At 42.4% G+C, this 14,111-nt stretch overlaps 1 pseudogene; it reads left to right on the top strand.

Moving 5' to 3' along the window:
- Positions 1–11,539: 11,539 nt before the first annotated feature.
- LOC102508220 lies at positions 11,540–13,681 on the top strand (annotated as a pseudogene).
- The last annotated feature ends 430 nt before the right edge of the window (positions 13,682–14,111 follow it).

Below are 14,111 nucleotides of genomic sequence, written 5' to 3'. Positions count from 1 at the left end.
CTATCTAGGTGTTGCTGTGAAGGTGTTTTATAGAGGTGATTAACGCTTATAGTCAGTTGACTTCAAGGAAAAGATATTATTCTCATTAATATGGATTGGATTTCTCCAGTCAGTTGCAAAAACTAAGGTTTCCCATTCTCAAGACTGTAGCATAGATCTTGCCTGAGTTTCCAGCATGCTGGCCTGGCTAGATTTCAGACTTGCCAGCATCCACAATTACATGAGCCAATTCCTTAAAATAAATCTCTCTCTCAATACATGCATATGTATATATGTTATTGGTTCTGTTTCTCTAGAGAGCCCTGAATGATGCACATGAGGAACTAATAGCTCTTATGTTACTGGCTTGCTATAAGAATTAAGTAAAAAAAATATATATTAATAACTTAATATGTTTCTGGCACACAATAAGCCTTCAATAAATGATGACAGCAGTGGCGGCGACTACTGTTATATTATCTCGTACACATCTTCTAGGATGTCTTTGGCTACGTTTAGCCTTTACTCACCAATGCAGCAACAGGATGGTTCCGAGAACTGTTTCAATTTCTTCTCTTCAGACAGCAGTGAAAAATCAATCAATACTTTCTGCCTCTGCAGGTCACACAACCTTGTAGGCAGATCATATTATTTGGGCTTTTTGAACATGACTCATCACTCTCCCTCGACAGGTAGAGGTGGGGGATGGGGCAGGTGGCTGCTGCAGTACTGCAGGTGACTAGGACAACTGTGTAACTCAATCCATGGCACCTGGAGGGATTTTAAGGCACGGCGTGTTATGAGGTCCCTGTGTCAGTACCAAGAAGCAAGTTCAAAGCTGAATCATAAACAGCAAGAGGGATTCCACAGTTGAAGCCAAATGGATCAGAGGCTAAGGGATGATCTGTTCCTGAAGGGGTTCTGTATTAGTCAGCTTTCAGTCATAAAACAGAAACCACACTGGTTATTTGGACTGGGAAAATGTAACATAAAATTACTAACTAGTAACAAGAGATTGACTTTCAAGAGGGGTAAAGAGAACTCCATGCTACAGAAGTAGCAGGTGCAGAGTGAAACCACTACCTCTAGGGCTGAGCGAGAAAGCCCAAGGAAGGAACAGGCCCCGCTCTGTGGCTGATGGCCCCCTGGTTGGAGAGGATGTGTCTGTGCATCTGAAGTCCACTGGATGCTGAGATGCCACAGGGCAGGAACGGCTGACAGGAAATTGCCTGTGGAACTCACCAGGAAGCTTCCCACTGGGATGGTGATGAAAATCACTGGAAGGTGTACACCCAGCTCTCCCAGGCCCCCTTGCAAGAAAGCCACCTGCCACGCCATAAAAAGCAATAAAAATCCAGCACCAGAAAGACAAAGAGAAGCCTCTTCCACTTGCAATGTCTCTTTCACGTTCTCCAATGTCAAGGACTAACCCTGCACCAGCTGACAGAGGAGAAGTGTTCCAGGGTCCATCTCCAGTAGCACCAAGCAGGGCAGAGGAGGGGGGGTACCTGGAGCTGAGACACTGACAACCAGCATAGATTCAAAGTAGGTAAAGTGAACCCACAAGGTTTGAAGAAAAGGTCCTGAGTCCACCAAGGTCATTTCAATGTCACGCTCATGACCTCTGATAAGGGAGTATTAAGACTAACTAGCAGAATATTGTGGACAGAATGGCTTTTGAATTAATCTGCTCCTAAGCACATAACTCCAAGGCACCCCTCCCCCAGCCAGTTCTAAAAAGAAATGAAATACATCAGCTCCCTATCTGTCTTGGCAGCTTGGACTAAGTCCTAACGAGATGTCTACAGCACGCTCTGTGTTAGGGCTTTGTGTCATGACCAGTAACTTCCCGGAGCAGAAGCTGGAAATAAACAAAGGGAGATTTGGAGTGAACATCAGCTACAGGAGCATATAAACCCAATTTGAATATTTTAAAATTTAATTAAGCATTACTACAAATTGTATGACTGAGTTCACCAACTCAGAGTCAAAGTAGTTCCTGCCGCAATTTTGTTGAACTTCCTAACCATACAATCCTGTAACAGATTCATTGAGAGACCTGGGAAATCTCTCCCAGCAAAATGTTTAAGAGAATTTTATCAAGCACAGTCTCCAAGGACTTAATTCAGGTATATTAACTCCTTTTTTCTCTTTCTGCTGCTGAAGTGTGGCAAGTCTATGAATAATTGGACTTGCACATTGCAATCCACCCCAAGACCAGAGCAAGCCTTAAAGTGGGCTGAAGCACTGGAGAGGTGCCATTTGTTAACTCCAGGTCTGGAAGAGTCTTCTTTTCTGGCCTGGAAGCTTATTTTTCCTGAACTAAACTAATTAACCTGCAGTAGACCCGGTTCTGCGCCCAGTGTTGAGGGAGGTGTTTATAGAAGAAACAGTCTAGCCAGGACATGTAACTATGAGAAGTCTACAAAGAATGCAACTATTTGTCACAAACACTAATGAAAAGAGATATTCAGAGACACAGGTGACCGATATGTGTGCCTGCCCCCGGGCAGGACTTATGAAAAAGACAGCACGGACTTAGCCTAACATATTGGTGTTTTTATTTGGTGGTGGAGTGGGGAAGTGGGATAATGATATGTAACCTGGGTTCTGGTTCTGGTTCATCTACTCAGTTCTGACTTGAGGCAAAGTACCCATTGAGCCTCAACCTACTTATTCCTGAATTGAGAATGATAACAGATGATTTGTCCACCCACAATGAGACTCTGTAAACAGTCCAGTTCCATCAGCATTTATTATTTTTTGGAAGGTATACTTAACAAGACTACTTGATGAGTCAGAATCTCTTTTCTTGGCCATGCCTACTTATAGGCACCTTTGAAAAGAACTGCATTTAAATAAATTTGAAAGAAAAACCACCTTCAAGCTGCAAAATGTACCCAGAATAAAGACAAGAGGAAGTGAAACAACCTTCCAGATTCATACACATATGTTTGTTTGTTCCTTATTTTAAACCAAAGAATGTAGTGATGCTTTCAAAACCACAAGTAACCATGCCAAGTGCCCAGGTTTCTATGGCATGTGACAGCTGAGAGTCCAGGATGAGCCGAAGGCTCTATTTTTAGTTTTTAGTCAAAGAATAAAAATCAGACCTTCCTGTGAGAATCATTTACACTGACTCATGCAACACCATCAAGCCAGAATAAAATAGCTCTATGACCCAAAACAGTCATTACCTGAAGAAAGTAAACAGGAGCAGCTTTTGAGATACCCTGAGATTTCTGGAACATTCTCCGAGAAGAGCATGTGACCTTTAGTCAGTGCAAATGAACCAAGCAGCCAACCTCACTGTTAATGGGGAAAGAGAAGGAGGAACTTTAAAAAATTCAGTGTGAATTAGAAATGAAAGATTATTTAAATCCAAGGCAAGGGGAAAATAACCAGCCATTCTAATTATTAAGCAATAAATAGTTTGACTGATAATGTCTAAGCTTTCTGCCCAACCTGAACTGATAAATCTGTTGTCACTTTCCAGGGCCAAAAACACAGGTACTGGGCTACTTCAAGAATGAACAGTATGTGAACACAAAAACAATGACCTAGTATTGTCTAGGTATTATGGACTTGTGCTCAGAAACGTAGAAACCATCTGATTTAAATCCCTTCAGTTTTAAAGTGAAGTAGGTGAGACCCATAGAATTATAAGAACTTGCCCTAGTCAATTCATAAGCCAGCAACAGAGCAAGGTCTAGAACACACAGAGTAGAAATACTCAAAGATGATAATGGCTAAGGTCCTGATTGTCAGCAGGGGACAGAGTAGATTTCAAAGACTAAGGGAAAGGAGGGTTTGTAGATGCATGACTGGAAGCAGCTGCAGAGATTACCTACTCTGACCCACTCATTTTTGATATGAAACAGAATGAGACAGAGCAAGGTGCTGGCCCAGCAGCAGCCAGGTAGTTAATGACACAGCCCAGACTAGACCTTGGGTCTCCGGATCTTTGCCTGGGGATCTTTCCACTTCACTAGCATTGAAATTCTTCTCGGGCAAAATTCTAGAATAGATTATTAAACAGATGGCTTGGGAGCATTTAAAAAAGAAAGCAATCATTAGCAGCCAGCATGGGTTCAGTTAGAACAAGTAAGTCATGCCAGCCTAACCTCATTTCCTTTTTTGATATGGTTACAAGCAAACGTACACATTATTGTAGGATGTGAAAATGGGGGAAAATGCCAACAGCAGTGAGGTGAGCTATGTTTACCAGGTTTAAGGTCATAGCCAACCTGTCTCGATCTACATTTCTCCCCTCCTTGTTTCCTTGAAGCATGCTGTTTTCAGAACTTTTTCATCCTCCACTTTCCCACCTAAGACTGTAGCCTAGCAGTGAGAAACTACATTCTTTCTTTTAGAAAATTTGTATAGCTAGGGAGATTTAACCTTTTCCAAATCAAAGATACAGGATGTATATACATGCAGAATTTGCTTTGCTTGTAAATACTAACTACTGAGAAGAAGCACATAAATAGAATATCCTTAGTGGAGGAAGACATTGGGAACTTCAATTCACTCGGTGGTTTTTCTAGTGCTATGGGGCAAGTTCCATGCATCTGTAAATGCCAAGAGCCCAAGGAAAGGAAGGAAGATAGCATTACCAGGTGATACATGCGGAGATGAACATCTCTCAATTTGTAATGAAATCAAATTATCTGCCTTCCTCACAGATTAGCATGGTATGTATTATTATGGAGATTAGATACAGATGACACCTTGAGAGGATTTTGAAAAATTTGTGAGGGGAGAAGTGGTTTTAATCTATATAAATCTTTGTCAAATTCCTGCCTTGGGCTGAGCTTACTTACTAACATTGCCCACCACTAGGATGTCAAAAGGCAACATGAGGTCACCAAAGTTGCCTCAGGAGGGTAGAAATTAACCTAGGGTTAACCCAGGAATGTTAATAGAATATATAGTGTTCCTTGATTGCCCAAGACGTCCATGGTCTCTTCATGAAACATGGTGACCAGATTTTAGGACCCAGCCCATGCTGATTAACGGTTCTACCACTGGTCTGTTCTTAGTTCTTTAGTGTTTAATTGATGACCTGGATGAAAGCATATATTCCTTGTTGATCAAGTTAGTAGTCAAAAATTTAGGCTCAACTTAACTTTCTACCAATTAATTCGATGCAAAGTTGATGCAGCCCCAGGAGACAGTCAGTTCCCACTACTGGAGGCTGTAAAATAGAGACTGGATGAAGCTTAAGGGAGACACAGCCAAGGGAATTTAGTGCACCTGGGAGGCTGAATCGTCTCTAAAAATTCTATTTTGTGACTCATTTATTCTAAAATGAAGGTCCATGAAACTGTCTGAAATGCAAATGCATATCACTTATTAATGGTTAGAGAAAAGTAATGTTTGTTTCTTTTTTTGTGACCCTTCTTGGTTTTTCCTGCCCAAGGTGACACACGCCGTATGTGTTCAATATGCTCAAGATCTGGATGAATAAGTCAGAGGAGGCCAGCTGACACTGGGGAGTCTCTAGATTAAAAAGATGAGAGTGAGTCACAAGTGGATGTAAAAATTGTATTTATGAGACAGTGTTTGGATGAGAAAAAATATCCTAGAGGAAAAGTGATCTGTGTATTCCATGATACCCTAGTTTAGAGGAAATATTACTTAAGGGTAGAAACTGGTCCTAAAATGGTTCTGTTTTAAATCAAAGAACTCATGATGAGATGTTTTCTGATCATTTTTCAAATGGAAATCTCCAGGGTGGTTTCAAACAGCTATGTAGCAGGAGGAACTCTCTCCCTATAAAAGGGAACTCTGTCCCTTTTTAAAGGGATCCCAGGGGGCCCTGGCCCCATGGGGGCTGGTAAGCATGTATCTTTGTCAGTTCACAAATAGTCAAGGTCCCTCCTGCCTAGAATCAATCTCAACCACTTGGGAATTATTTAACATCAGCAATATCTTCCCCATTCTCCTAAACATTGCAGTCACAATAATGCAAACCAAACAAAAACAGGAGATAGTATCCCTGTAATTTAGGATCTCCCTAGTTAGTGGGAGGGAAATGGGTATAAGTCACAGGTTGGCAGAAGTCTTGGCAGGAGCAGTGGACAAGGAGTCAGAAGAACGAGGCTCCTCCTGGTTTCCAGACTCCATAGCTTTGGATCCTCCTCTGAGTCTCATGTTCTCCCTGAATCCCAGTTTTGGGGGGAAGAATTCTTAGAGATGGGATATTTGAGCTGAAGCCCAAAAGGTGAGAATTCAGCCATGCAAAAAGGTTTTCAAGCAGCCGCATCAGCAGGTGCCAATGTCCTCTGGGAAGGCAGCTTGGGGTTGTGCTTGAGGAACTTAGAAGGGGATGGAGGGGCCAGGAGAGGGGCAGAGAGGTGTGGGTTGGAGAGGTTAGAAGGTGCCAGATTATGCAGGGCCTTTGTGCCCTAGGAAATCATTTAGGTTTTTTGTTTGTTTGTTTACTTGTTTTATCAGCACTCTGGAAAACAAGAAAGGCATTTAAGCAGGGCAGAGACATGTCTTGAGTTATGATGTTTGAAGCTCACTCAAGCTGTTCAATGGAGGAGAGGTTGCAGTAGCCTAAAGAGTGCAATAAGTAGGAAGACCAGCTTGGTGGCAGCTAAAGTCGTGTGAGCAAGGATGATAAAGTTTCAGCTGGAGAGGGTGTAGGGGGAAGTGGGAAACTGAGATACAGTTAAGAGGTGGAACTGACAAGACTTGGAGCTAGAAGCTCAGATGCTACTGTATGGATAATCCAGTGAAGTATAAGTGGGTTTTTAAAAGTCTGAATATCAGTACAAATGCAAGGCATTGCAATCACTATAACAACACAGACCAAAATGTGTGGTGAACATGCATGCTGAGTTTATTCCTGAAGAGAAGGAGGAAAGAGTCACATATATACATCTACCCACCAGGTGATTCAGTAGACAGGCCAAAAAATCATCAACAATAGTTACTGTTTCAATTCTTTCCCACTATAACTCCCCTACCCTCCATGGACAAACAAGAGAGGGTCCTGAGACAGCACTGTCCTTGTGTATCTGGGCAACATCTCAAAATTGTCAGTACCATGCTGATTCCATGACTAGTTTCCAAGAGGAGCCTTCCTGCCCCTACCCAAGGCATGACCTAGGACATCCCTGACAGCCTTCCTACTTTTACAGGTTGCTGGGAGTTGCAAAAGATGTGACCATAAAGCCAAAATGGCCAAGCAATTTTGGAAGCCCCAGATCAAACCATTTACATGACACTGTATAGAAAAGTGAAACACTTTATTATCTGAATTTTTTTGCCTCTGACTATAAGGAGGAGCCTCATTTAGACACAGCCAAAATCACTGCTCCATAAGGAGCTTAGGGCTACCCTGATTCTGGAAGACACTATATAAAGAAAGTTCGCTTCTATTTCCAAAGCTGCTATAGAACCAAAATAAACCATCAGCAGTCTGTACATTCATTTATACATACATACTGTACCTCCTCTAACTGAAAATATTCACACAACAGATTGAATTCAATATGCTTTCCTTGAAGATGTTATTCTGAAGAACAAAAGTGCTATTACCTAAAATTAAAAAGATAAGGATGTTAATTGCACAGTGATTCCATTGTCTCCAAACTATCTCCACTGATGAGTCTCTTAAATCAGTTTAAAAAAAAAAAAAGAATCTCCATTTAATTGGAAAGTACAAGGTCAAATCCTTATATTTTTGGGCAGGCTGCATGGAGAAGTCAGAAATTAACAGCTGTGTTTCAGGGAAAGTGTCTTCGGAATACTTTTGACCCAATTGGGATTATTATTTGCTTTCTAGATATTGCAAAGCAGGAAATAGATGCTTATATAAAGTGGGCAATGTGGAGTTCCTTTGAAATTGCACTGGTACTTTTTTCTGTTAAATAGAGAAAGACTACTTAAAATGATATTACTCAAAGTTAGTAAGGATATTATCAACTGCTAACAGCATTAGTCATTGTTCTAGTTCTTTTTGAAAGCAATTAAGCAATATGATTCCAAAGCAATAAAAAACTTAATGCCTTTCATGTATCTTTATCCTCAACTTATGAAATTATAGCTGAATAAAATATTCTAAAATATGAGGGAAAAAATCAGACATAAAGAAGTTTTTCAGATCATAGTAGTTTTGAAAAATTGGAAGAAACCTATATATATACAATAGGGAAATAATTAAATCATAGAGAATCCATTCAATCTATTATAAAATCTTTTTTAAACTAGGGTTATAAAGACTACATAACAGTATGAATAATACTTATGATACTAAATAATGCTTATGAATCAAGCTTTATAATTATTTGACTTCAGTAAAACATAAAAAGGAAATGCGTGTGTTGGTAAGGCCAACTTTAGATAGGATTTAGCATTTTTAATCAAAGGGACAGCATCAGATAGATAATGTCTGCATAGACTTTAGCTTCTCCAAAATGCTGGTGTCTTACTTAAAGACATTTATCAGTCAGGATTCAATAAGGGAAGCAGAAACACTAGGAGTGATGGAATGCAGGATTTATTGCAGGGGTTAGATTTTATGGGATTATGGCGGCTGGTGGAGTCCATGCAGTTTTTCAATAGCCATGCCAGCAACTGTGGGAAAACACTGCACACACGAGAGCTAGGACAAACCAGAACCCTAAAGGATAAACAAACACCTGAGGACAAGCTGTACCCACATCCCCTGGAATGAGCTTTCTGTCCCTCACACTAAAGAGTTGTAATTGATACAAGCAGATCAGTCAAGGCACTGATTGTTTTGTAAATACCCAACCCTGACCTATCTGGCAACAAGACCCATGGGACCAAATGACTGACCAACTGACGACCCACTCCAGAGTCCAAAGGTGCAGGACTGGGGTAAACCTAGGAGGACTAAGGGAATCCAAGAGATTTAGGGGTCATAGGGGAGAAAACGAGAAAACTCACATCTAAAATTGGGAGTGGAGCAACTTTGAGGCTCTAGAAAGGAAACTCTTCCCATCCATCCAGGAATTTGGAGATCAACTGAATGGAATATAGAAGACACTCTCCAACCTCTACCTTCTGAGCCTTCTGTGCAGGTTATAAAGCAGAAAGGAAATTTGACCCTTCGCAAGAGGCTGCTTTGTGTGTTCTTGCAGACTCCATCTGGGTTGTGGGCTCACTTGTACAGGCGTGGTCCTGGGGTGACACACTGTGAGGACAGCCAACGCTAGGCAGCGTCTGTCAAGGCTGGTACCTACTACAGTGTCCATCCCTCTGTTTTACAACCGTGGGGAAATCCGTAGAAATAGAAACCAAGAAAACCAAGACTGTGTGCCTAGAATGCCTTTATGACCAGATGAAAAATGCCAGTAATCAGCCCTTTGTGGACATAATACATGATTCCATAGAACTGATTTTTTCTCCCTGCCAAGTTCACAAGTTAATAATAATGACCTATTGCTATACCTTGAAAGTGAAGGTAATCTTGTAATAATTTCCTCAAAATAGACTTCCCTCCCTTCCACTACCCTCCTGAGTGTATCCTCATCCCCTAAGACTCTTCATAGGATGTTCTGCTGCAAATACACCATTTTCCCATTGTCAGGGAGAGGGAAGCTTTGACCCCAGAGCTCTTTGTCTCTGAATCCCCAGCTTATGTCCATCCAGCCCTCTGAGAACTAAATGAGATTTGTAAGTAAAAGCCACCCTGAGGCTCACATAGATTCACAATTTATCTCTACAGCTTTCATGTTATCTTGTTATCTGGGTGTTGCCTTCAAGCCCTTGAAAACAACACTTAAAAAGATTCACATTTCTCACATCGACAGAAAGTTTGTGATGCCTTTTTTCACACCCAACCTTGTTAGAATAAGGAGTGGTGGAAGCTTGTTATAATATGACAGAATTAAATTTTAAAAAGAAATGAATGAATCAGGATAAAGAGAAAACCATGGGAAAAATTAAGTTGCTGCGAGGATAAGGATGGCCCCCACAATGCATTGTAACATCCTAAGAAACTGAGCTGTGCATTTGACTCAGAGCCCCCCAGCTTCCATGGCAAAAATGAGACGTGATTAATATCACTAACATTTATTCTATTACATGGTTGCTCAGGGGACGTTTTAGAAAGTGTCCATAGATAGATGAATGGAGCATCAGGGAAATGCAAATCAAACCCACAATGAGATATTACCTCACACCTGTCAGAATGGCTATCATCAAAAAAACCCACAAATAACAAATGCTGGCCAAGACATGGAGAAAAAGGGACACTTCAACACTGTTGGTGGGAATGTAAATTGGTGCAGCCACTGCAAGGAGGTTTCTCAAAAAACTGAAACTAGAACTACCCTATGACCCAGCAATTCCACACCTAGGTATATATAAAAAAAAAAAACTAATTCAAAAAGGTTCATGCACTCCAATATTCATAGCAGCATTATTTATAATTACCAAGGTAGGGAAGCAACCTAAGTGTCCATCAACAGATGAATGGATTAAGGTGTGGTATATATACACATTGGAATATTATTTGGCCATAAAAAAGAATGACATAATGCCACTTGCAGCAACATGGACGGACTTGGAGGGCATTATGCTAAGTGAAAATAAACAGAATAGAGAAAGACAAATAATGTATGATATCACTTACATGTAGAATCTAAAAAAAACCAACAAACTAGTGAATATAATAAAAAAAGAAACAGACTCACAGATATAGAGAACAAACTAGTGGTTACCAGTGGGGAGAGGGGGAGAAGGGGCAATATAGGGGTAGGGGATTTAGAACAAACTACTACGTATAAAGTAAGCTACAAGGATATATCGTACAACACAGGAAATAGAGCCAATATTTTATAGTAACTAGAAATGGAAATTCATAAATTTAAATTTTAAAAATTATGAATCACTATAATGTGCACCTATAACTTGCATCATATTGTACATCAACTACACTTCAATAAAAAAGAAGAAGTGCTTCAAATAGTAAAACATTAAAATTTTTAATTTAAAAAATTAAAAAGAACTGTCCATTAACAGATGAATAGATAGAGAAAATGTGGTATACACACAGAATGGCATATTATTCAGCCTTAAAAAAGAAGGAAACCCTGCCATTTGTGAGAACGTGATTAAATGTGGAGGGCAGTATGCTATGTGAAATAAGCCAGTCCCAGAAGGACAGTACCCCGTGATTCCTCTTATATGAGGTGTCTGAAACAGTCCTACTCATACAGCAGAGAATGAAAGGTGGTTGCCAGAGGCTGGGGGAGAGTATGAAGTTTCAGTTTTGCTAGATGAGTAAGTTCTAGAGATCTAGGATATTGTTAACCCATAGTTAACGATACATCATTGAGCACTTCAAAATTTATTGAAAGTAGATCTCATGTTAAGTGTTCTAAAAAACATAAGCTACAAAGAAACAAAAAAACAAACACAAAGAAAGTCTGGGGGGTGTAGGATATATCTGTTACCTTGATTGTGGCCACATGTTTAACTATGTCCAAACTCATCAAATGGTACACATTAAATACACGTAATTCTCTGTATACAAGTTATACCTCAACAAAGCTGTTTAAAAAAATAAACATAGAGGGAAAGCGAGAGGGAGACAGACGTTGAGAGAATGAGAAGGAAGGAGAGAAAATGGCGTCCATGGATTATAGTACCTACAGCCAGGCTGCAGCCCAGCAGGGCTACAGTGCTTACACCACCCAGCCCCTCAAGGATATGCACAGACCACCCAGGCATATGGGCAGCAAAGTTATGGAACCTATGGACAGCCCACTGATGTTAGCTATAGCCAGGCTCAGGCCACTGCGACCCATGGGCAGTCCGCCTATGCAACTTCTTATGGACTGCCTCCTACTGGTTATTCTACTCCAACTGCCCCCCAGACGTACAGTCAGCCTGTCCAGGGGCACAGCACTGGTGCTTACGATACCACCACTGCTACGGTCACTACTACCCAGGCCTCCTATGCAGCTCAGTCTGTGCAAGGCACTCCGCCTGCTTACCCAGCCTACGGGCAGCAGCCGGCAGCCACCACACCTACAAGACCGCAGGATGGTAACAAACCTGCTGAGACTGATCAACCTCAGTCTAGCACAGGGGGTTACAACCAGCCCAGCCTGGGATATGGGCAGAATAACTACAGCTACCCCCATGTGCCTGGGAGCTACCCCATGCAGCCAGTCAGCCCACTGCCATCCTATCCTCCTACCAGCTATTCCTCTACACAGCCGACTAGTTATGATCAGAGCAGTTGCTCCCAGCAGAACACCTATGGGCAGCCGAGCAGCTATGGACAGCAGAGTAGCTATGGTCAACAAAGCAGCTATGGGCAGCAGCCGCCCACTAGTTCCCCCCACCCCAGACTGGATCCTACAGCCAGGCACCAAGTCAATATAGCCAACAGAGCAGCAGCTACGGGCAGCAAAGTTCATTCTGACAGGACCACCCCAGTAGCATGAGTGCTTACGGGCAGAAGTCTGGAGGACTTTCCAGACCAGGAGAGAACCGGAGCATGAGTGGCCCTGATAACCAGGGCAGGGGAAGAGGGGCATTTGATTGTGGAGGCATGAGCAGAGGTGGGCAGGGAGGAGGACATGGTGGAATGGGCAGCACTGGAGAGCGAGGTGGCTTCAATAAGCCTGGTGGACCCATGGATGAAGGACCAGATCTTAATTTAGGCCCACCTGTAGATCCAGATGAAGACTGTGACAACAGTGCAATTTATGTGCAAGGATTAAATGACAATGTGACTCTAGATGACTTGGCAGACTTCTTTAAGCAATGTGGAGTTGTGAAGATGAACAAGAGGACTGGACAACCCATGATCCACATCTACTTGGACAAGGAAACAGGAAAGTCCAAAGGTGATGCTACGGTGTCCTGTGAAGACCCACCTACCGCCAAGGCTGCCGTGGAGTGGTTTGACGGGAAAGATTTTCAAGGGAGCAAACTTAGTTTCTCTTGCTCGTAAGAAGCCTCCAATGAACAGCACACGAGGTGGAACGCCACCGCGGGAGGGCAGAGGGATGACACCACCGCTGCTCCGGGGAGGTCCAGGGGGCCCAGGAGGTCCTGGGGGACCCATGGGTCGCATGGGAGGCCGTGGAGGAGACAGAGGAGGCCTTCCCACCAAGAGGGCCTCGTGGTTCTCGAGGGAACCCATCTGGAGGAGGAAACATCTGGCACCGAGCTGGAGACTGAAAGTGCCCCCGTAAGGGGTGTGGAAACCAGAACTTCGCCTGGAGAACAGAGTGCAACCAGTGTGAGGCTCCAAAGCCTGAAGGCTTCCTTCCACCACCTTTCCCACCTCTGGGTGGTGACCGTGGCAGAGGTGGCCCTAGTGGCATGCAGGGAGGAAGAGGTGGCCTCATGGACCGTGGTGGCCCTGGTGGAATGTTCAGAGGTGGCTGTGGTGGAGACAGAGGTGGCTTCCATGGTGGCCGGGGCATGGACCGTGGTGGCTTCGGTGGAGGAAGACAAGGTGGCCCTGGGGGACCCACTGGACCTTTGATGGAACAAATGGGAGGAAGAAGAGGCAGGCGTGGAGGACCTGGAAAAATGGACAAAGGCGAGCACCGCCAGGAGCACAGAGATCGGCCCTACTAGACGCAGACCCCACAGAGCTGCATTAATACCAGATTTACTTTTTAAACCAGAAAATTTTTTAAATTTATAATTCCATATTTATAATGTTGGCCACAACATTATGATTATTCCTTGTCTGTACTTTATTATTTGTGAAGAAACATTAAAACAAGTTAATGATAGTGTGCTGAGTTGGGTTTTTTTTTCTTCTTTTAAAGATGGTTGTTTAAGACTAAACAATGGGAACCCCTTGTGAGCATGCTCAGTATCATTGCGGAGAACCAAGAGGGCCTCTAACTGTAACAATGTTCATGGTTGTGGTATTTTTTTACCTGAGTCCAGTGACAACCTCTGGTTTATCTTTATGATGCTTTTTAAATAATGCTACTTAATAAAAGATCTGAATATATTTGGGGGGGGGCAGAAGTTAGTTTCTTTTTAGCTTTGGGAGATAACACAGCAGAGGAAACTGTGTCAGGTACAGAAGAGTTAAATAGACAACAGATAAGTATTGGGTGTGAGTGATGCCTCACTGCAGGTCGAATAGAATGTTTGCAGACCAAATGGTT

The sequence above is a fragment of the Camelus ferus genome, chromosome 35, assembly GCF_009834535.1.
Source record: "Camelus ferus isolate YT-003-E chromosome 35, BCGSAC_Cfer_1.0, whole genome shotgun sequence".
Classification (NCBI taxonomy): Eukaryota; Metazoa; Chordata; class Mammalia; order Artiodactyla; family Camelidae; genus Camelus; species Camelus ferus.
This window is presented reverse-complemented; position numbering and strand designations above follow the sequence as displayed.